General features: G+C 33.6%; 1 long non-coding RNA gene across 2 annotated transcripts in view; it reads right to left on the reverse strand.

The window, feature by feature from the left end:
- The window catches only part of LOC132757431 (uncharacterized), a 73,766-nt gene that overhangs the window by 33,623 nt on the left and 15,222 nt on the right, over positions 1 to 24,921 (reverse strand). Inside the window, exons 2-5 of one of the 2 annotated variants that reach the window (XR_009629451.1) lie at positions 23,461 to 23,536; positions 16,767 to 16,866; positions 8,616 to 8,812; positions 2,607 to 2,680 (exon numbers count right to left, since the gene is read on the reverse strand). This is a non-coding gene — a long non-coding RNA (uncharacterized LOC132757431). The remainder of the gene's footprint in view (positions 1 to 2,606; positions 2,681 to 8,615; positions 8,813 to 16,766; positions 16,867 to 23,460; positions 23,537 to 24,921) is intronic. The other variant, XR_009629450.1, reaches the window with a different exon arrangement.

Consider the following 24,921-nt stretch of genomic DNA (forward strand, 5'->3'; position numbering starts at 1 on the left):
TTCTAGCCTTGCACTTATTTCATGACAAATATTCCTGACAGTTCGAAAGCTGCTTGAATTTATATTAAAAAATAATAGAGGAGAAAAAACATATCAAAGTTAGACAGTTGTAACAATGAAGAAGGAATGGCCTACATTTTGCGCATGTTAAACTATTCATGATCATATCCTCTTGATTTTGCTACTCAAAAAAGAAAGAAATCATCTCAAAAATGAAAATTTAGGTTAGTGGGTTTTAAAATATATGACCTAAATTGTAACACGGAAATGTTCTAAATTCCAGATACAGTCAATCAAAAATGTTTTCTATGTTTGGAAATAGCTCTTATCCTGTTATATTTGTGTGAAGGACTATAAGTATAGTTAGTATGACTTTATACTGGTTGAACAAGTCTTTTGTTATTGCTATACTGGCTTTACACTGGTTTTATTATGGCTCACTAATGGTTGCTTAGTCTTTCATCAATTTATACTGGCTTTAAATATCTTCTTATTTATCAACAGTCGTTTTACACTGCTTACTAGTCTTATACTTATACTGGTTTTGTAGTCTTTATTTCATTATCACCAGTCTGGCATTATACTGGTTATGCAGTCTTTATTTCATTATCACCAGCCTGGCTTTATATCACCAGTCTGGCATTATACTGGTTAAGTAGTCTTTATTTCATTATCACCAGCCTGACTTTATACTGGTTACGCAGTCTTTATTTCATTACCACCAGCCTGGCTTTATACTGGTTATGTAGTCTTTATTTCATTATCACCAGCCTGACTTTATACTGGTTATGCAGTCTTTATTTCATTATCACCAGCCTGACTTTATACTGGTTATGTAGTCTTTATTTCATTATTGTCAGACTAGCTTGATGGTCTCTTGGTTTAAAAGTGGAAGAAAATGCTTAAGAAATGCACCTATATCTACACCTAACAGTTTATTTCCATAAAGAGACATTAAATCTCTCCCTGGTTTTACTAACGGATTACAATTTTTCATAAGTTATTTTAGTGCAATTATAACATAAATGAAAATACACCCAGATGAAATTTCAGCATATCTCCCATAATTCATAGCTATAATTACTTCTGTCAAAAAAATGACTGCTTAATTTTCTTATATTATGATGAAAATTCAATTTGCATGCCCTTCACCCCTAATAAAAGTAATGTGTTAAATTGGCGACAAGTCAATTGTGAATTAGGGGCAAAAAAAATAGATGGATGTTAAAAAGCTATAATGTCTTAACTCACTAAACTTTATAGAACATGTTACATCAAAATTGTACAGCATTCTTGCTGCAGACAGAGGAAGAACTTAAAATTAAGAAAATTAGAGAGATTCGTTATAACAAGATACGGTACCATCATGTGACATCTAAAAGCGAAAACGACCCCAACAACCTTAAGGCGATCTTTTCAGTAAAAGTGAAAGAGTAGAGGAAAGTGGGAGGGAGATGTTTATGGAGGGTTTCTGACAGTGCACAGTAATAGTTTAATAAATCTGAAAAGCAATTTAGGATAATGCTGTGTTTAATTGTTGAAAATTAAAGATGAATGCCAGTAACAATCTTACGATTATTCCATAACCTTCTGAAAATCTTGTTCAGCTTCCATTTTTGGAACTGTCCATTATCATTTTTAGGGATAATAATCAAGATGTTGGTCAGCCATCAGCATAGAACCTGGTCAGACTTTGTGCGTGCTTGTCTGACTGTATACTGGTGGCAAAAGCTGATCACTTTCAGTTCCAACATGGCATGGGGGTAAGGGATTATGTCTTTTGCTCCAATTATTTCAATATCTACCCAGAATGAAATTGATATCAAAATATGTCATAATTCACATATTTGAGCCAAATTTTAAATTCAGCATTAATTACACTATCATTACAGAGAACAAATTTATTCAAATTAATATTTTCGTACTCCACCATTAGATAGGCAGAAAACAATGCAACAATATGCTGACATGTTTACTTATTAAGTGCAATACAATATAAAGAGTGCATCAGAAAACACCTTAAAATGTCACTAGATTTAATTTACAAGAAATAAACCTGTCTACCCTATCAACTCAAATCATGTAGGAGAAAAAAGCTGTACAGTTACTTCATTAAATATTGAGATATGTCATTATAAATCTATATCTCAACAACCACTCCCTCTATTGAATTATTTAGATTACTAAACTTTTTTCCTATCATTATCTTTTCAACAGTTAATAAATTTATTTCAAGTACTGATTCTTTTTGTAACAACTGAATTATTTAGGTTACAAAAGTAGAAATACAAAAAAAACTGATATAGACATATGTAATCCATCATTTTAAAGTGTTCAATATGTTTTAATTTATTTCTATTGAAAATTCTGCACGAGATTAACAATATTAGACGTGTCATAGAAATTCAAGAGTGTCCACTTTCTTAACGCTTTGTTACAAAATAACATGATAATTTATAAAGCATTGATTACACTATAAACAAGAAATTTCCTAATGAAAAAAAATGTACTTATATAAATTTAAATATTTTAAAGGTTAAAATCGAACACATTTTTTGCCTTGTTTGAATATACTTAAGTAAATTTTCCACAGAAGAAAACATTACCTAGACTGGTCAAACTGTGGTCATGTAAAAAATATCTTCAACCTTCAAGTGTGCTTTGACTGTTCTGTCCATACCTACAGATAAAAATAATCATCTATATAGTCAAATAAAAACAAAAAATGTTAGCATATCTTCTTTTTCACTTTCTCAATTGGAATCAAAATAGATTTTTAACATGTTCATCTCTAACTGTCAATTAACATACAAAGGGTGTGCTTAAAATACAGGTAAATTATTTCAATTTTATCAATTTTCTCTGGTTCTTTTTTTTTTTCTTCATCAAACATAAAATATAGAAATATTGGCAGCATCTATAATAACATAAGTCCCCGGCGAGATTCGAACCCACAGCGGTGAGGGGCCACTAGTTTGAAGTAAACGACCTAAACCTCTCGGCCACAGACAAAACTAAACATCAGCCTGTTCAAATGCAGAATTTTCTTCTATTGCAAGAGTATAAAATAATTATGTTTACAAATACCAGATTTAGAGAGAAGTTGATACATGAATCAAAAGACCCAAATTTCATAAAATAACTAGAACTGCCACTATCATGGCGTGAATACCCCCGCATACCACTTTGTCAGAATCAACAGTGGCCATTTAGAGCTCAAGGACAACCTCCCTGCCAAATCTGAGGTTACTAAGCCAGTGCATTGCTAAGTTATGTATTCTACATGCTTCAAATGTGAAAATGTCAAAATCAATACATTGAAGACAGGACATTCTTTAACAGTTAAGAAGAAAAGCTTTTTTGTCAAGGTCCCTGTGACCTTGACCTTTGACCCAGTGACCTCAAAATCAATAGGGGTCACCTTAAAGTCATGATCAACATCCATGCCAAATATGAAGACTGTGGGTCATAAATGGGTGGACAAACTTTTTGAAGTCAAAGTCCCTGTGACCTTGACCTTTGACCTGGTGATCTCAAAATCAATAGGGGTCATCTACTTATCATGACTAACCTCCATTCCAAATATGAAGACTGTGGGTCAAAGGAATCTTAAGTTATTGGGCGGACAAGCTTTTTGAAGTCAAGGCCCCTGTGACCTTGACCTTTGACCTGGTGACCTCAAAATCAGTAGGGGTCATCTACTTATCATGACTAACCTCCATTCCAAATATGAAGACTGTGGGTCAAAGGAATCTTAAGTTATTGGGCGGACAAGCTTTTTGGAGTCAAGGCCCCTGTGACCTTGACCTTTGACCTCAAAATCAATAAGGGTCATCTACTAATCATGACTAACCTCCATGCCAAATATGAAGACAGTGGGTCATAGGAATCTTAAGTTATTGGGAGGACAAGGTTTTTGAAGTCAAGGCCCCTGTGACCTTGACCTTTGACCTGGTGACCTCAAAATCAATAGGGGTCATCTACTAATCATGACTAACCACCATGCCAAATATGAAGACAGTGGGTCATAGGAATCTTAAGTTATTGGGCGGACAAGGTTTTTGAAGTCAAGGCCCCTGTGACCTTGACCTTTGACCTGGTGACCTCAAAATCAATAGGGGTCATCTACTAATCATGACTAACCACCATGCCAAATATGAAGACAGTGGGTCATAGGAATCTTAAGTAAATGGGCGGACAAGGTTTTTGAAGTCAAGGCCCCTGTGACCTTGACCTTTGACCTGGTGACCTCAAAATCAATAGGCGTCATCTACTAATCATGAGTAACCACCATGCCAAATATGAAGGCTGTGGGTCATAGGAATCTTAAGTTATTTGGCGGACAAGAAAAAACCGACGGACGGCCGGACGCCGGACGGCCGGACGGACAAGCTGATTCCAGTATACCCCCCTTACAACTTTGTTGTGCGGGGGTATAAAAATTGGTTTTTCAAATTACAATTTCTACCATAGTAGACTAAATACCAGTAATGTGGGTTTGTATTAAACAGGTTACAGAGTACAAACAAACTTAGGGAGAAAATGTACGACTCCATGTAGGTCAAAAGATCGTAATAATAATTTCACATTTCTTAAATTTCTGGAATTAGATTTCATCATAAATTCAATGCAGGATTAAATTAACAGTGCGTCTACATGCCTTTCAAACTGTGCAGAAAAAGTTTACAGTCTGCCACAAAACAATAAATCCCTGCGGTTGTACACAATACTTTTCAAAAGATAGAAATGAAAATTAATGTTTGCATATGAGACATGACAGTGTTCTAGCGTGGGGATCCGTTTTGTATGTAATATAAGACGTGGCTCGAAGAATGCTTGCACTGAACATACCCCGAGGTTAAATACGTAACATATCAGTTATATACATTATCAGAAGATCAAGATCACAACAATATAAAATTAATATAATAAAAAGATTGATATCTAACAATGACCTTTAAATGATCCAAAATAAGAGGGAGTAACAAAACAGAAAGAATGTTGTGAGATTTTTATGCAATTTGCAAAATTTGCAGGAAAAATTTCAAGATGAAAATCATGCACTTGTTTTAAAAATTCTGAACTTTTAAAAAACAATTGAACAGAGATGCTCTTATTCATGCTACCTTGATATTATACCAATAACTTTAAAAGTTCAATCTTGAAAAGGGAGGTAACTAATGATTTAAAGTCCTAATGAAAGGGAGGAAACTTGCATACACTGGGAGGTATCCTGTAAACTACAGTTTTAGCCAAGGGAGGTAACATAAAGTTTAAAGCAAAGAGAGGTAATGCAAATATAGATAACCCTATATACTGATGTAAACAGCCAATAATTTATTTTTTGTTGAATCTTGTCTTGACAAAAAATATTTATCAAGGTCACAAAAATTATCTTTTGCTTAATTACCGCAGGGAAGGTGATCACATGACTTTTGTTCACAGTAACGCCATTGATGGCAGGACCAATGATTTTAAGGGTATTTGGTCATGTTTTTGATATTTCTGTTAATGTTCGATTCCTTTATATACATATCAGGAAAATGATTTCCAATTCCAGCTATACATAACTTTCTGATGTTGCTCTTGTACTTTTCCAGGTATAGTTGTGGTGTTATAAGTTTACACTCTTGATCACAGCAGTAAGCCACTTTGAAGTTACCAGAGCACAGCAAAGCCAATGCATCGTTCCTGTATATGAGCAACCTGTCAAGCAGTTTACTAGTACTAGAGAAGAACTGATAACATCTGTACATGCAAGAGCAGACGTACAGTGGTACAGTACGTTTGACTGTAGAAAAGATTTTATGATCAATTGCTATGACAGTGACCTGCGAAGTCCGGAAATCAAAACCCCTGGGTCATCTGATTTACAGTGCCATGCTCTTCCAAGTAAGATAATTGGACAGCAACTTTCAAAGTATGCTACACCAATTTTTATGTTATTTGTGGCACAATGTTGTCACATATTTGCACCTAAATATACAGCAGGGACACAATGTTACCTAAACAAATGTCACAAAATCACCCGCTCTGGATGACTGTTTTTCACTTTTTTCTAAAAACTGCTTGAATTTCAAATCTAAAAATCAAAACCAAGTACAATGTATAATGAGAAGAAAACTTGTTCAAATATAATATATATCATATATAATGGAATATTCTTCACAACTGACTTTACATAGTCACAAAAAAGTCACAAAAGTTTAATCTAACCTCAGCAGCTAATTATTTCCTTCTTTGTCAAAGATTTTTTTTGCACAGACAAAATCCATCCATCTTTTTATAGTAAATAAAGTGTCATTTAAAAAAAATAAAATAGGTATAATGAACAAATTGCAAAAATGTTTCTATCAACATGTCAATGTGAACTGTCATACTTTTCTCCACTGAAAAATTACAATGCCACATCTAAATATAGAATTAGTTAGAAATCTAAATATAGAATTGGCTAGAAATATATATATCTCTTTCATTAGCTGTCAGACATAAAAATTGACCTAGAATCGGTAAATGCTGATAAAACTGGTTACATAAAAATTTGTGAACTTAATGCATCTAATGGGGAAATAATAATTTGACCTTCATTATTAAGTTGAATTCATTTTTTTAATAAACAAGGGAAATTTGAGAAATATGTCAATTTCTTATAAACAAGGGAAATTTAAGAAAATGTAAAACTTAATGAAAACTTCAATAAAGAAGGGAAAGTTGAGACAATGTAAAACTTTATGTTGAAAACCTTTCTTAAAACTGGTTCAATTAGACAAGACCAAGACTTTAATTATCCTTCTTCATTTTTTTCTTTTTTTTTAAATTTAAATTTGACTTTAAACAGGATTTAAAACTTTTTATAATACTACACATTTTCATTGGATAATCATGAAGTTTATATAACTATATACATGACTGCTGTCAAGTTACTGAGTCATTTCATTTTTTTTCTCTAAAAAAAGGAAGTCTGCAGTTAAAAAGGTTCTCAACATAATATATGGCCATATTTAAATGGTTATTTGCAATATATCTTCAAACAACTGAATATCTAGGGCCATTCAACCTGTCAAAAATCTTTATAATATTACATTTATTGCTCTATTCTACATAAAGGTGTGTAAACTTGACTGCATTCATGAATTTTCTTGCTCAGATATTTCACTAATGATAAAGCAGGGGAAGCAACTATGTATTACATATTTTTCCATAATTTCCTGGATTTATTCCCCTTATAATACCTAAAAAAAATTCTCTCATCTATATTCTTTGGCTTTTTTTGTACTCTTAGCATAGTAAAGTAAGATGATAATTGAGTGATAATTTTTTTGTTAGAACTTGTGCTATTTACCTAATAGAAACATGATGTGTAATAACAACATATACATTGACTTTGACCAACCACTAACCTAACAAATTAGACAATACATCTCTCTCCAACATAGCTTTGAATATACTGCCAATTGCTAAGAGCTGATATCAACAAAATTTGATAACAAACTGTCATAATAAATCTCAAATCTAAATATATATTTATACAACTCTGCTGTGTAAATTTCTTATTGGACAATTATATACATGTACATGAAGTAGAATAAAACGAAAATTATAACATTCACAGCATTTTAGGTTAATTTAAGAGCTTGCCTTCAATTACTCAAGTTAAGGGAGAGTTAGCCTGGTGGTTAAGGGACCATCTTTAACCCAGGGATCAAGGGTTTAAGCCCTTCTTGTGTCTCAACCATGTTTCCATATTTGACACTGGTCCGAGGTTATAAAGAAAATCTCATAGTTCAAACTCAGATCTCTGGCATTTGATTGGTCAGAAATTCCCAAAGAATGTACAAAGACCATTGAAAATCATGAGATTTGAGACAGAACTCAAACCTTGAGGCCAGTACTGGTTAGTTCCAGGAAGTGGACTTGAGAGTGGTTAAGATAAGCTATACACTTTCTTCACAATCCCTCTATAATTATATATGTTTAAACTAATTTACTAAAGTTGACCTTATTAAAACTTATAACTCAAGGGATTAAAAGAATTTAAGGCTAATTACACTCCAAGAAGTTAATTACTGCCACTGTTTTCTTAAGTCATTTATCCTGAAGCAACTAAGTAAAGAGATATAAAGTTATTGAGCCCATGAAAGGTCGACATGTTTTTATAAAATGTTCTTGCTTTGCAATAAAGGAACTTGAAGATAAACAATGTGCTTGCTTTTGTCTAAAAATCAATGTGATTGCTTTTGTCTGAAAAATAATGTGATTGCTTTTGCCTATATTCATGCAACAATGGAATATGTGGATCTTCAAATGTACTTCATTTGACCTAAGATAGTGCATAAAGAGTATCTGTGGCTCCACTTATATGCTTGCTGTTTCCTGAAGTAATGCATTTACGTAACAGAATCTAAAGATCCATACGTAATGTATTATAAAGGAATTTCTTGTCTTCATCCGCAAATAAAGTTTAAAACTGCAATGCAGTTAAACAAACGTGTTTGATTATGGCTGAACCTAAGCAGTGGATTTAAGCACCTAAAACTGTGCCTACACTACCTGAAAGGTGTGTTCACTTAGTACATGGGATACAATGCTTCATAATTTTGGGAATAAAACAATACCTCTTTCATCTGCCTTGGCTTTACTATCTTGTCAATATGTAATCTCAAGACCATTCTCAATATCTAATGTTGTGTGTACAGACAAAGGTAATATTTATGATGACACAAAATTTCACAGCTGTCTCTCTGTTAAAATTCCTTCATTACATTCACCATACTTTTCTTGATGGAATTCTAGCACCTTCTATAATGTTAGTCTGAAAATAGAAAAAAAGTGCCATAAAATATCTGATCTTTTTTCAATATTTTGCAAAAATTATTTTTAGTATCCTTTTTCTATCGTAATTATAATTCTTGTGACATGATGAAAAAAAAGAAAAAAGAAAAAAAGATTTTCCTCTCAGATTTCTGGTGTGGCTTACTCCCACATGTTATATATTTAAAGTGTATTTTAAGAAATGCCACTCTCAACATGCATGTATTTATAGCATAATTACTCTACCATAAATCTTAACCATTTAATGCTTAATATCACACTGTGTGCCTATATTTTGCCTGACAGAAATCGCCATGACTTTCATACACATGTCAATCTAATATCATCTCTTCTTATAGCCTTTACTGTAATTTATTCTCGTTATTCCCCCATACTGAAGTTATGTTCGCAACATTATGGTATGTTTCCAAAACTGAAGAATGCTCCCTACACTAAGGTGTGGACATATTGTTCCCCCAACTTGTATGTTGGGATTATCATATGACAATCATATATCCCCACAATGTTTGGTTATTTTACCAAGGATTTGAAAATCAAAATGACAAGAGTCCCAGGTTCAGCAACCCATGAATGGGGGCCATAGTTTCAACTGACTGGTGTAAAACTGAGGAATATTCCTAATATGCCTTTCTGTGATAAAATTCTACAATTGTGGTATTTAACTATATTAGAAATGGCATATTTCACCCTGACACTATAGACCAATGACTCCAGTAATGTTTCTATAATGACAAACATAATTATGTATATAGTACAAAAAGTTTACTGAAAAATTAGTATATTAAGGGATGACAAATGAATTTGTTAAACACACACACAAGATGCAGATTATGGAGAAATCCAGTCAGACAGCACTTAGTAGTTTTTGGTATATCGACATTCAGACCTTTGCCATAGTAGCAGACTGTTTCATTCCTTTGACAAGGGTGTCAGACAAACCAATTGAAGAAGTGAAAATGTCAAAAGGTAATTGAAAATATTCTCTATTATTTACAGCAGTTAACTTGAATAAATGTACATTCACTCTTTCATTAATGAAAGAATAAAGCATTATTTCAAAATATCAGTGCCACTAAAAGAGTAGGCAGGACTTTCATTATTTGCTCACTAATGCATAATTATAAATAAAACCACTTTTCGTTCAAAAAAAAGAAAGATCTGTTTCAGTTTATATGTAAATTTTTTGACACACTAATTACCTGTTCGACACAAGCTGTGCTTAAAACTAGACCAACTAGAATAAAAGTCATCAAAAAAAATTAATCCAGATTTCATCGCAAAACCACTGTAAACTGTTCCTTGGTTACAATCAGATACAACGTTATTTCATACAACAAATTTAAATCAGACTGTATGACAAACAAGCAGTGTCAGACAAAACTAATTAACTTAATGTTTACCTTGCTGAATATAACAGACTAAACCTGCTCTTATTTTAGAACAGTCCATAAATAGTTCAAGGGATTTCAGTTTCTCAAATAATATAGCCTCTGCTCAGACCTAACTGGGTGGTGCACTCCCATCTGAAATGACCTTATTATGACTGCTTAAAATGCTTTATATTAAATCGGTTAAGACCTCAATTTCCAATTTGTTCTGCTCTAAATACCTGACAAGTCACCTGGTTAAATAATGTGGAACAATACGACATACGAGCTGGCTTTCACATTTTCAGCTGAGTTTTTTAGTTTATTTCATGTTTCATTGAATTGAAATAATATATTTGAAGACACACCTTCTGTACAGTGTAGGTAGAAAGTCACACATGTATTATATAACAATAGTGACATCTCGCCTTTTCAAAGTACAAATGTACATTGAAAACAGAACTGACAACAAGGTGACAATGACGAAATATTGCATATGAGCTATGACATCTAAAATTTCTAAGTCATAGAACTGAGTTATTGTTTGTGGTTGGGATTACCATCACACCAACACTGTAATGATCATATGGCGACTTTACTGGTGTAGGAAGACTTCAGGAGGAATCCAAAGCCAATGCCTGGATTCGAGATAAAATAGAAGGGCCATAACTCTACAATGAATTAGGACACCAGATAGAAAAAAAAATGTGCAAAGGATTCCAAAGTGCAGGTCCTTCTGTTTAAAAAGTCCTGTCATTGAAATCAAAATAAAGATTACAAAAGCTGTCTAGAAATGCAAATGGTGCCAAACTTATGAATGGATGTTACAGTTTATTTCATTATTATATACCTTTATTTCAGTTCAGGTGCATATAACTTCCATAATTTACACACACATATTATATCAACTATATGGAAGCAGCTGTTACCAAGTCTAATAATTGTTAAACTTAACCATCATATACATAAAATGCTACAAGGTGACATTCCTGTACTAAGTTATAATATCACCAGTCAGTTCATCCCTTTATCATGTTTTCTTCGTTATTGTAACAATTTACCTTCACCCTGCTATGTTCTTGAATAAAGGACTTTCCTTGGGTCAATTGTTTGTTGAAGTGAAGGATTTTGGTACAAATCCATTGTTTACCTGAAGGATTTTTGTACCAATCCATTGGGTGGACAAGCTTTTTGAGGTCAAGGCCCCTGTGACCTTGACCTTTGACCCAGTGACCTCAAAATCAATAGGAATCATCTACTATTCAGACTGTGGGTCAAAGGAATCTTAAGTTATTGGGCGGACAAGCTTTTTGAAGTCAAGGCCCCTGTGACCTTGACCTTTGACCCAGTGACCTCAAAATCAATAGGGATCATCAACTATTCATGACCAATCTAAATACCAAATATGAAGACTGTGGGTCAAAGGAATCTTAAGTTATTGGGCGGACAAGTAAAAACCGACGGACAGGGCGACGGCTGGACGGACAAGCTGATTCCAGTATAGCCCCCTTACAACTTCGTTGTGCGGGGATATAAAAATCTCAAAGGTTCAGTTTAGTTAAAATACAGTTAATTTACCTGGAACTACAGACACTAGGTTTGCATATACATTGACAGTGAAGCTTACATACTATTAAAATATTTAACAAAATTAACTGAACTGTATTCCTGTTGATCCTTTAACACAACACAAGCTAACCCTAATTCCTTAGTGTTTTTTTTACTTAAATTAGATGCATGGCTAAACCCTTTACAACTTTTGCCATACATTATTATTATATTAGGCTCAACAAATTAAACCTTAACACTGTGATTTTTACACTAAACAAATTAAGCCTAAATCATTTCTAATTTTTACATTATTAAGCCTAAATCCTTCTAAACAAATCACATCTAATTTTCTGCCCAATTTTTACACAATACAGGTTGAGCTTAAACCACTTACAACATTTACACTAAACAAGTTATGTATAAATCCTTCAATGTATTTCAGGAAACCAAGCAAATAAAAAAAGTCTGAAAATGTCCAATATTATATATGTCACAGATAACGAGTTATTTCACAACAGCCTTGACAGATTCACTCAAAAAAGAAACAAAACAAAATTGATTTCTGAGCAAGTTATGAAAAATTACAAATTTGGTATTCTATGATAAAACCAGATAAAAATCAAACTTCATCCATTGATTGCCAGATATGATGAAACATTAATCCAATTTGTGACATCATGTTTCCCCCTCAAAAGCCATTTACATGACATATACACTAAGTGGAGTATGTGTGTGTTTTTTCTTTCAATTATGAAATAGATATAATAATAGCCTAGCATGAGATGTTATCACAATGATTATTATACATGATTTCATGCTGTAATTGTTGTATTTATGATATCTATATTAAATTCCTAGAAATATATGTATGCTTTCTATCAAGTATCTTTTATAGATATGAATTGTTATTTCACAGCTGCTTGCATGGTGATAAAGTTATCACAATTGGGAAGAATGTGTCACAATTTGCCCGACAGTAAGAAATTGTCACAAATGTCGGATGGAAAGAAATTGTCACAACTGCATAATCGGAAGAAATTGCCACCAACTGTGTGCAAGGAAGAAATTGTCACTAGTGCCTGAAAGGTAGAAATTGCTACAGCCTGCATGCGGAAGGGGAGGGGGATAAATTATAAATTGTCACAATCATCCAAGAGGAAGAAATTGTCATAAATTGTTGAAACTGAGAGGAACAAATTGTCACACTAACTGCCAGATAGTAAGAAAGGATGGAAGAAATGGCAACTATATGTGAGAACAAAACTGTCACAATTGCTTGTAGAGAAAAGTTGTCAAAAGGGAAACAAACGTTAGTGGAAAAACTTTACATTAATGAGCAGATAACACATGGACCCAGATCAGACTGCATGATTGTATACCCTGGTCATTCTCTCTTGATATTGGTGGCATCTACAAAGTCATTATTTCTGCCAGTCGTCAAAGGATTTAAAATACACAGTGATTTGTCAACTAAGTGCATGACTATTGCACACTGCTTCCATAATATTGGTATAAATAGCTTTTCGGAGCCATGTTATAGATTGTACAGTCAAACGTGTATTTAGCGACCGGGCAAGGGAAACACCCAAAACAGTCGCTTAAAGAAATGGTCTCTTATGACAAAGCATGATAAAAAAGTCAAAATTTATAAATGACATCTTTCTTTTGTGGTGGGAATGTTTTTCAACTTCATTTATAAATGTTTAATAATTAGAATGCTCCGATAATCTAAATGGATGCTAATGTAAAATAAACTTTCTGATATTTTGACAAAACAGTTTTTTTATTTCCATTATGTACACGTTTGACATTTTTCCAGAATTTTTAAACTTCTCCATTGTTTTTCTTTGTCTCCAACACAAAAACCCTTATAAGTGAAGATGTTTTCTGTTGTGCATTTTTTCATTTAAAATAAACAAACTACATCTAATTGTAACAATTACTTTAATCCCTGATGAAGTTCAAGGTCAATTCAATGCAGTCTAAATATCAACAAGCGAAACATATACACCATCTCAGTAGGGGCGGAGCATTGCATTGTTGAATCAATAGTATTGGATAATACATGTCACCCGTATACTTAACTTCATTTGCATACGCTAAAACGGTTTGGGAAAGAGAGCTCTTCAAACATTTTTTATGTTGTGTTTTGATTGTTGACACTTGTGACATAACGAGGCGGCGTTCCCTAAAATCACAATTACTTGACAGGTAAAAGTGGTCCTTTGATGAAAAGATTGATCTCAATTAGCTGACTAATAAGCGGTTGCTGGTCGCGTTGAGCAAAAGTCGCTTAAAACATTAAAGATATAGAGAGAGAGGGGGGAATTTAAAGTGGTCGCATAAGACAGAAGTCGCTTAATACATGTGGTCGCATGGGCAAGTTAGACTGTATTCCGTCTAATGCAGCAATTTACAATTAACCATTATGAAAAGTTTTCATGACAAGCCAGTGCAACAATGTAAGTCGGCTTGATGAAAGTGGGAGGCACGGTGTACTGGTTAATCCCATATTGCCAACTGTTGCCTGCAATGTAGCTTAAATGCAATTGAATGTTTATATAGTTGTATGAACAGAAAATGTGTAATGACATTTTTAATTTACTTCAATTCATATAAAAAAGCTTACTACATTGATCACTGCATTTTGTTGAATTTGCACAAAAAACAACAGATTGCTGTTACACTATAACCTACTTAAGCAGGAACAGAGGTAAAGTCTGACGAGTTATCAATAAAATCTGTCACCCGTTCCAGGGAGGGGGAAAAACACACATTTAACAATTTTCTTGGAACTAACATATTTAGTACTTAAGATCCTTTAGAAAGTAACATTTAAATGAATGGCTGCTATCTGAAGTAAGTTTTAAAACTGGTCAAGGTTTATTAGGTCAAAAAATTAATCCCATGCAACATTTTCCTTTCATTTAGCGAAATTGGTTTCCTTTCAGAATGCCAAAAACAGAAAATTGAAAATATTGCAGACATAGTCAGTGCCTGTTAATGAACAGTACTGTGGTTCCACTACTGTGGTTAGTGCAAGCTTTTGTCCATGTCTCTTAGCCTAAGCAGTGTAAAACCTGTATCTTTGAACATTCATCATACTGACTGTGTCAGCTTTTTAACCCATTTACCAGTCAGCTCAAAAAGCATCTAGTGTAATTATTTTCTTGGCCTTAATTGCCAATGAGATTATGTAATATATACTGCATGTACATTGCAAGAGCTTCTTTTGCTGTAACAGAAATAACATGTGATCAATGATTGGAAAATGTTGCAGTAGAGATATAGAGGGGGTATTCCCCACCACTGCCAGGTGGTATCACTTAGCTTAAACTTGACACCTAACCTGTCTTGCACCTGTGTTTGGGTATTGTCTATACAGCCTACCTATATGTAAAGTAAATTCAGAGAAAACTCCTTGCATTGAATAGAAACAAAAACAGTTTGTGCTGAAGATTATACAAGAATATACAAAAACTTTTTAGGATGAGCTTTAAATTTCAAAATGACTTTTGAAAAAGCTGAGCTGAGCTAACACTTGGAACTGCAACCCCTTAGAAAACGATTTACCCATTATCAGCAGTACAAAGTCATGTTTTCCACCAGAGTGACCGTACAGTTGGTTTAATACTCATCTTTATTATCTACATAGTGAAAAGACAAATTGAAAGCAAGATCAGTTCATTAGCTAACTGAAAATAACAGTTGATTAATAAATAATTTTTTTATTTTTTAAGTCTTAATTTTTTTTTTTTAAATCAGTAATACCATGGTATTATACAAACACTATTCCACATGAGGAATGCATATCTTTTCTTTTTTTCAAGGAGGGAATCAATAAATGTAAACATAAAACTGACATGTTTTAAAAATATATCACTTTAAAGGTTCTGCAGATATAAACATTATATTCAATTTGGGTAATTTTTATCTCAATATCAAATCTACAAACTCATCACTTCAACTAACTTAAAAAGTCCCAATATTCAAAACTTCAAAAGTGAAAGTAACAATTTTCAAAAATGATACAGTGAAACCGAAAGTAAAGTTTAGAAGGAAAACATGTCAAAACACAATAAAATCTCATAAGAAGCGAAAATATCAGAATACCTTGTTATGGAGTGAATTTACTATTCTACTACATAAATCCTATTTTCATGCTATGATTTCATAGCAACACAATTCATTGATATGATTTCATACTAAGTAACATTATTTATTGGCTATGATCATTTCGTGCAGAATTCCCTCCAGGGAAAACACTGTAAATAAATCCTGAAAATTATGATTCATCTTTCCTTTATTGAACTCAATGATAATTTTGTTCTAGTTTGCTTTATTTACACGTTGCCTCCGTTGTAGAAACAATAGAAAAAGGCCAGAGCAATAAACAGAAAGGTGTCCACAGATTTTATGTACTAGCTCTACAGCCGCCAGTATTATTAACATATTCTGCAATTCCAAAAATAGACAATTATTACATCAAACCGTCTATAGGTTATGGGAAAGTATTGACCATGTTTGATAGAGAATCATACAAGGAGCTTAGGCTTCAACAAGACAGGGCTTAAGTGGTGTATATACATTAATGACACATTTTATCCCAGTTTGACTGCACTCTTTTATTGCCTAAATATAAAACACATTGACATAGTTATGATATTCTCTTAATGTTGGTCAATTTGGTGTCCAGAACAACTAAATATTGTCACTTTCTGGAATTAGAACACGCTGAAACGAATCCTCATTGACATATATCATTCTAGGGTTATAACAAATACGTCTCAAGTATCATAAGGCCTGGAATTATTCTGCATCTTTTTTCTCTATTTTATGAAACTTGTAACACCAGTAAGTTGTGTTATATTTGTGGAGATCAAGAGACAACAGGTTGGCATACGCCACTTAGTACCTTGAATGCCAAATTGATACTTCATGCTCAAATAGACATGCCAGGGTCTTTTTTCCCCCAATTTCTTCCGAAGCCAAAACAATGACAAATTTAAATTTTACCTTGAAAACCTAACTTAAATGAAGACAGTCTGTTCAATGAGCAGTTTACCAGATTGTAAATTGTCACCAGTTTCCTATCTGAAGTTTGACCTTGAAATCCCTGTAATAAATAATGGACAGTTCCAAGTTCAATGATTTAGGTAAAGTCAATTATACAAACAAGTGGGTAGAATGCTAAAATCAATTTAACACTCATGTTATCTATTTTGTATTTGAAAATAAAAACAATCTTTAGAAGAAAAATAATGTCAAAGTCCAGACAATACAAAGTAAGACATTAAATTTAATTCATAATGGCAACCATTCCTTTCTATTATTATATATTCTAGAAAATCTATGAATAAACCATTAGCTTCTCCTCTGCCATTTTTTTCAAATTCAATTTAACTGCCCCACCCACATAGCATTTAATTGCTAGAAAATATGTAACTGTTTTTTCAAAACACCCTGAATATTTCATACTGAAAAACAGCAACAACTTGAAAAATAACAACCATCTTTTTTTAAAAAGTAACAAAGTCATGACAAACTCTGACAATACATTGTAGAACACATTTCATCGTAAAGGCAACCATTTTAGCTTTTGTGAAATCTATTATTTAATGAATATGAGTATCTGCTGTATCTTTCAAGTTCAATTTAACTGCCCCACCCACAATCCTTATTAGCATTTAATTAGCATTTTATAGCTATAAAACTTCTTTCACATTTAAAGCAGCATTCATGCTTCCAGGTTTATTTTGAATTTTTTTTCCCCAAAATTATTTTTAATTTGTATTAATGATTAAAAACTTTGTCAATAGTTCAAATCATGTGATTTAATCCTTAATTTGCTGAATTTCTTGAACTTGTCCAGATCTATTTATGGAACAGTCCATTATCAATTTGGGGATATCAAGATGAAAATATTAAATCTATAAGACAATAGTATACAGTTTATAGGCTAACCTCTTTCGGTTGCATCATGATAGCAAGTCAAGCTTGCCCAAGTCCCAACCATCCACATAAAAAACTAGCTTAACATGCCTCTTACTAAACAGAATAACCATGGACCCGTTACTTACCCAGCATAGTAATATGTTGTAGTAAAAAAGTAAATACTGCCACATTTAGTTCAAAACTAGCAAGAGTTTATTTATTAAGAAAATCAATGAATTCCTAAAACTGCACGTTTATTTTTCCTTAAGTTTTATCAATGAATTAAACTGTGAACGTATTTTGTATTTTCCGAAAGACTTTACTGTGTTAAAAATATATTTAACCTTTCTGGTGCTACTTTAAATTATTAAACACCATGAAACTGAACTTTACTCCATTAATGAGATATATACAATATACATGTATACACTCCAACAAAAAGTCACATACCTTTGACGCTATGCCATTTCTGCACATTAAGTAAAGTCTATTAAGGTATAAAACTTTCATACTTGCCATCAAATATACATCAAATATACATTCCTTTAAATCTAAAACTTACCACTAGTCCAATCCTGAACCAGTATTGAACCAATACACAACATTTTTCTCCTCGATTTAATTAAATTAATCAATGAACTAGCTTATTCACATACAAAACTGGAGAGTTTTCATTGATAACACTTTTTTTTTTATACCAACCTGCCTTAAGTAACATTCCTGAGCCAGATATTTAGGTCACAAATCCATTGATGTATAAATAGACAAGGTAGAAAATAGGTGACCCATACAACTGGTATAGTCCTGATTAAATAGACGTGGGAGAGTTAGCAGTAATGTATTAAACTGCATGGAAAAGAAAATTTAAAACCTAAAAACAAGTTTAACAATAATTTGAATATCTGACATTTTTTCCAGTTTGTGTTGTTAGTATCAAGACTATAACAAAGCTTCATTAGATTTAACAAAAGAGAAAACCAATCTGTTCAACTCATGGTACAGAATTTAAGCATGGAGAAAAGGTTATCTTTTAACATAGAATATGAGTGAAACCTATAGTACTGTTTAGAGTAGTATCTTATTTTCATAATTTATCTAATAATTTCACTACAATCTGAGTAATTATTCAAATCTACACAGCCTGATTTCAGCTAACTTGATTATTTTGTCAAATTTAACAAAACATCATATTGCCTTAATCCATAGATCCACCACAAATTTCTTTATATTGCCAACATCCACCTCCAATTTCATCATTTTGCCTAAATCCACCTCCAATTTCATCATTTTGCCTAAATCCACCTCCAATTTCATCATATTGCCTAAATCCACCTCCAATTTCATCATATTGACTAAATCCACCTCCAATTTCATCATATTCCCTATACATCATATTTCCTAAATCCACCTCCATATTTCCTACATTAACAGGGACACAGATAACATCTATATCTCTAACATCAACAACCAATTCATCATATTACCTTAAATCACCTCCAATTTCATCATATTACCTTAATTCATCTCTTATTTTATCATATTGCCTTTATTCAACAAGATACACCTCATTCATTTAATTGCCTAAAATCAATTAAATCTCATTTAATGGAGAATCAACTTTATTTTTTCATTTATAAACCATCTTACGAATTAAATTGTCCAAAGTAAGATTCAGGGGCCATAAAGCCAATGCAAGATGGGATTAGGATGCTATGGCATGGATGTAGATCCATTGTTGATTTTAGTTCTGAGAATAAATGAAAATGCTACTGTGCAGAAAAGTTGACACGCACAAACTCAACCAAGCATAATCAACAGACAGTCACAAAAACCCATCCACAAACAAGTTGATTGAGTGAATACACCCAAGCACAGACAACAACTGTCACAGACACAGTTGCTTACTATGCACAGACAACAAACTCACATCCACAAACAAGTTGACACATGCACTCACACATGGACAGGCAAGAGACATTCACAAAAGTACATCCACAAACAAGTGGATGCAAGCACTAACCAAGGAAAGGCAACAGACTGTCATGAAAAGACATCCACAAAGATGCTGAGCACACAATTGCCCAAGCATAGGCAACAGATGTTCACTAAAGTTCATGACACAGACACAAAGACGACCAGAAGTAATAAAACCACATCCACATACAAGTTGACTAGCACAGACGACTAGAAGTCATGAAACCACATCCACATACAAGTTGACTAGCACAGACAACCAGAAATCATGAAACCACATCCACATACAAGTTGACTTACACAGACAACCAGAAGTCATGAAACCACATCCACGTTGACTTACACACACAGACAACCAGAAGTTATGAAACCACGTCCACATACAAGTTGACACACACACAGACAACCAGAAGTAATGAAACCATATCCACATACAAGTTGACACACACTGACGACCAGAAGTCATGAAACCACATCCACATACAAGTTGACTAGCACAGACGACTAGAAGTCATGAAACCACATCCACATACAAGTTGACACACACTCATCAACACACAGACAACAGATGTTCACTAAAGTTCAGTCACAACAAGTTGACACACACACAGCCACCAGAAGTCATGAAACCACTTCCACATACAAGTTGACTCACACAGACAACCAGAAGTCATGAAACCACTTCTAACATACAAGTTGACTCACACAGACAACCAGAAGTCATGAAACCACTTCCACATACAAGTTGACTAGCACAGACGACCAAAGTCATGAAACCACATCCACATACAAGTTGAACTAGCACAGACGACCAGAAGTTATGAAACCACATCCACATACAAGTTGACTCACACAGACAACCAGAAGTCATGAAACCACATCCACATACAAGTTGACTAGCACTGACAACCAGAAGTCATGAAACCACATCCACATACAAGTTGACTAGCACAGACGACTAGAAGTCATGAATCCACATACATGTTGACACACACTCATCATCAACACACAGACAACAGATGTTCACTAAAGTTCAGTCACAACAAGTTGACACACACAGACAACTAGAAGTCATGAAACCACTTCCACATACAAGTTGACTCACACAGACAACCAGAAGTCATGAAACCACTTCCACATACAAGTTGACTCACACAGACAACCAGAAGTCATGAAACCACATCCACATACAAGTTGACTTACACAGACGACCAGAAGTCATGAAACCACATCCACATACAAGTTGACTCACACAGACGACCAGAAGTCATGAAACCACATCCACATACAAGTTGACTCACACACAGACAACCAGAAGTCATGAAACCACATCCACATACAAGTTGACTCAAACAGACGACCAGGAGTCATGAAACCACTTCCACATACAGGTTGACTTACACAGACGACCAGAAGTCATGAAACCACATCCACATACAAGTTGACTAACACACAGACAACAGAAGTTATAAAAGCTCATCCACAAGGTGAACTAAGAAAAGGTCAATAACTTCATGTGAGTATTAACTCCAGATACCTTCATTTGTATGCTTCAAGGTACTGCTGTTATTAATGATTTTCATTAACTATAAAATGATGCACTGACAGGAGCTGTACAAAAGTGAATGTCATCTTGTGAAACAATGAATTAAGTTAATTAACAACCATCAGACAAGCAACTCAGAGTGTAGAACATCTGTTTTTACTTGTTTTACTAGCGTAAAATAAAATCGCTTAAAACACAGACTGAGGGTGATAGCAGTACATATAACCTTGTATTGTCAATTTTATAATTAAAATTTGAAGGGAACGGTAATTGATTTTCGTTTCTTGGATCAGTCTACTTCCCTGCCTATGGGTTTTTTTGTGTGTCAATTTGTGTCACAGAATTAGCCTTCTTTAAATTTAGAATGGTCCGTCAAGCTTTCTGAAAATAGTTTATCTGAAATGATAGCATCTATCTCATTGATACTGGCATAACCTGACAATGTCAAGTAGTAGAAGTGATACAGAATGTTGACACTGGCAGCATGAAGTTCTGACATGGAGTACTGAACCTTTCTCTGTAAGTCCATTTGGTTGCTTTATCCTCGCCACCTGAATGAACCATATGAGCCGGCAACCTTTCCAATAATAGATCATCCTTTTATATTTCGAAAAAGCAGTTTGAAAACTGTTATCAATATATTTTTGTCACACCCCTTCTTGTAGAAAAAGGAGAAGTCCTTTTATTGCAACATTCATTTTTCACACTAGAGTTAAAAGAAGTTTATGAACAATTTATTAAGAATGTAACCAGGCTGTAAATAATAGGCTGTCAGGCCATGACAGGCCTTTCACAGGTCAAACAATTTTTGTCATCATTATTTCGTGTGGGCAGTTGGTAAATGAATAAATATGTTGATATGTAAACAGATCTACAGTTTATGACTGGAGCTAGATACTTAAGTTTATTGTATTTTAACCACGTTTTTTTATTGAAACAGCGAAAGGTTCAAGATTATAAAATCCAATTTAGAAACTCAATTTATTTCATGATAAGGAGAGGCACTTTTAATCGCTGTTTTTGTCAATATAACTATTTTAAGACCCAATGGGAATTAAAAATGAATTTACAAATACATTGAATCAGTGTACTATCTTGCTTAAAGGCCCACCAAGACTATTTTTCAATACAGGCAAACTTAACTGTACATATTTTTAAAAAATTTCTATAAATAGACCCCACTTATTTTCAAGAGAACACAGTTTGAGAGTTTCAACAGAACACATAGAAGTGCTAAAAATTTTGCTATAATAAAAATTTTAAAGACACTGTCAAAAATACACATGATAAAGTGTTGGGTGAGGAGAATCTTCCGTTGCTGAATAGTTAATGTTGCATTCTTTGAATTACTTCCCCTTTGGCACTTCTGGTCTGAATACACTACTTTGAACATTGAATCATAATGAAAACTTGTGGGTTAACTTAAAGAAGTTGATAATTTATCTGACATACTGTGTTTATCAGAGGTCTGCCATTAGAATATATAGGTAAATTTTGATAGAACAAGTTGCAACAAAAGAAAAATGTGCAATTTTTTGAAAAGATATTGGAAAATATTGGAAGTATTATCTGAGCAACAAGGAAGGGTTTTTAAAAATCCATCCCGGCATCTTCCTGGCACAACTGGCACCTTCTATTACTTGAATATATCTAGATAGTCTGTATATAAGACATTATTTCTTGCTGGAACTGGCAGTGACTAGCCTTGCCACTGGTATAAAGCCAGGCCAGTACTCTCTGACCAGGTGTTATTACTGCCACTGGTATAAAGCCAGGCCAGTACTCTCTGACCAGGTGTTATTACTGCCACTGGTATAAAGCCAGGCCAGTACTCTCTGACCAGGTGTTATTACTGCCACTGGTATAAAGCCAGGCCAGTACTCTCTGACCAGGTGTTATTACTGCCACTGGTATAAAGCCAGGCCAGTACTCTCTGACCAGGCCAGTACTCTCTGACCAGGTGCTATTACTGCCACTGGTATAAAGCCAGGCCAGTACTCTCTGACCAGGTGCTATTACTGCCACTGGTATAAAGCCAGGCCAGTACTCTCTGACCAGGTGCTATTACTGCCATTTTTTTTTATGTTGAAATCCTTTTATTTTCAAATGGACTGTTCCACATGAATCCAATACACAAATTTAGCAGGCTAAAGGGTTAAAAGTTAGTGTCATACATGACAATGTAAAAATTCTCATATCTCTTGTATAAAAAGATGTGATATAACATAAATATACATGTACAAATAAAAATCTTACCTCACTCTGTGAGCTATGTACACCTGGAGTATGCACCAATACACTATATTTACACTCATCTCCTGGAATGCACTACCTACAAATACAACAATAGTGTTGATAGACTCATTCCTATAGTGTACAAAAAAAGAAACATTTTATGTTTGCTCAAGTATACATACCTAAGTAAATTGTTCTTAATTCTTTGCAAGCATTTCTGGTGACTTATTACATCATTACATAAATGAATGAGCTATATACTCACAGCAGTATTCTGATCAGGTTAGGTAGAAAAGACAATACCTGTGATAATTATACCTACAATGTGATGTAATAAAGTGTTATGAAATAAGTGTTTCACTTGTCCTCTTTAGAATAAACTTATAAACTCAGTATGATGATTATACAGTATGATATATATAAATACAGTAAGATAATACAGTATGATAATACAATACAAACTTAAAATCCTCACAAATATATTTATCAATTGTTTTTCAGTCTATTTTTATGACTTCTGGGGTTTTACATAATATTTTCTTATCTTGATTGGCACCATACAGTCGATAACTGTAACCACAGGTCCTCCCATCCCTGGAGAATAATAGGGACTTTTGACTGGACTTTTAAAACCCTGGCTGAGGCCACGCCCTAATAGGACCATCTGATAGTCACATCTCTGCTTTAAGGTTCCCACACTGTGAGTTAGATATATTCCCAGGCATTTTGGCGCAGGAATAAACGACAGCTAACCACTATGAAGGTAAAAACATTGTTAATTTAACCCTAACATTCTCAGCTCTTCTCCAGCCGCGTGAGAAGGCCAATGTGACAGTTGACTTGTACATAACCATTAGCAGACTAAGAAAATAGAAATTCACTCTATGATGAACATACACTAGATGGAACCATCACTAGACAGCATTGTCATATTTTACCAAGAAAAATATATCACACTTGTTAAATAAGTAACCATTATTTTGAATTACCAATTAGATAGAACCATCACTAGACTACATTGTCCAGTTTCAAAATTAAGATGGAACCATCACTAAACAACATTGTTATATTTCACCAATTAGATGGAACCATCACACACTGATAAATGTACATGTACATATCACACTACATAATTAATAAACCATATCTTGTTTAACTGTGTTATAAAAACCAATCATTATTTAATTTATCAAATCAAACAAGACAATCAATTAATCATCACTAAACTACACCAAGAAAAAAACAGACCATCACCAGATTTAAAACTAAATCAGAGGAGATAATCAATTACTCATCACTAAACTAAACCAGGCAAAAGCAGACACAGATATTGAATTATATCATCCCAGGTAATCAATAAAACATCATTAGATCATGTGTATCAGGTACTGGAATGACTTTACAATGCAACTAGTAAAGAAAGGTCAAAAATTAGAACTTTAGATTCAGTCAGCTTATACTAGCTTACAATTACCAATAACA

Source organism: Ruditapes philippinarum, unplaced genomic scaffold (genome assembly GCF_026571515.1).
Source record: "Ruditapes philippinarum isolate M1 unplaced genomic scaffold, ASM2657151v2 ctg22_1_1_1_1, whole genome shotgun sequence".
Taxonomy (NCBI): Eukaryota; Metazoa; Mollusca; class Bivalvia; order Venerida; family Veneridae; genus Ruditapes; species Ruditapes philippinarum.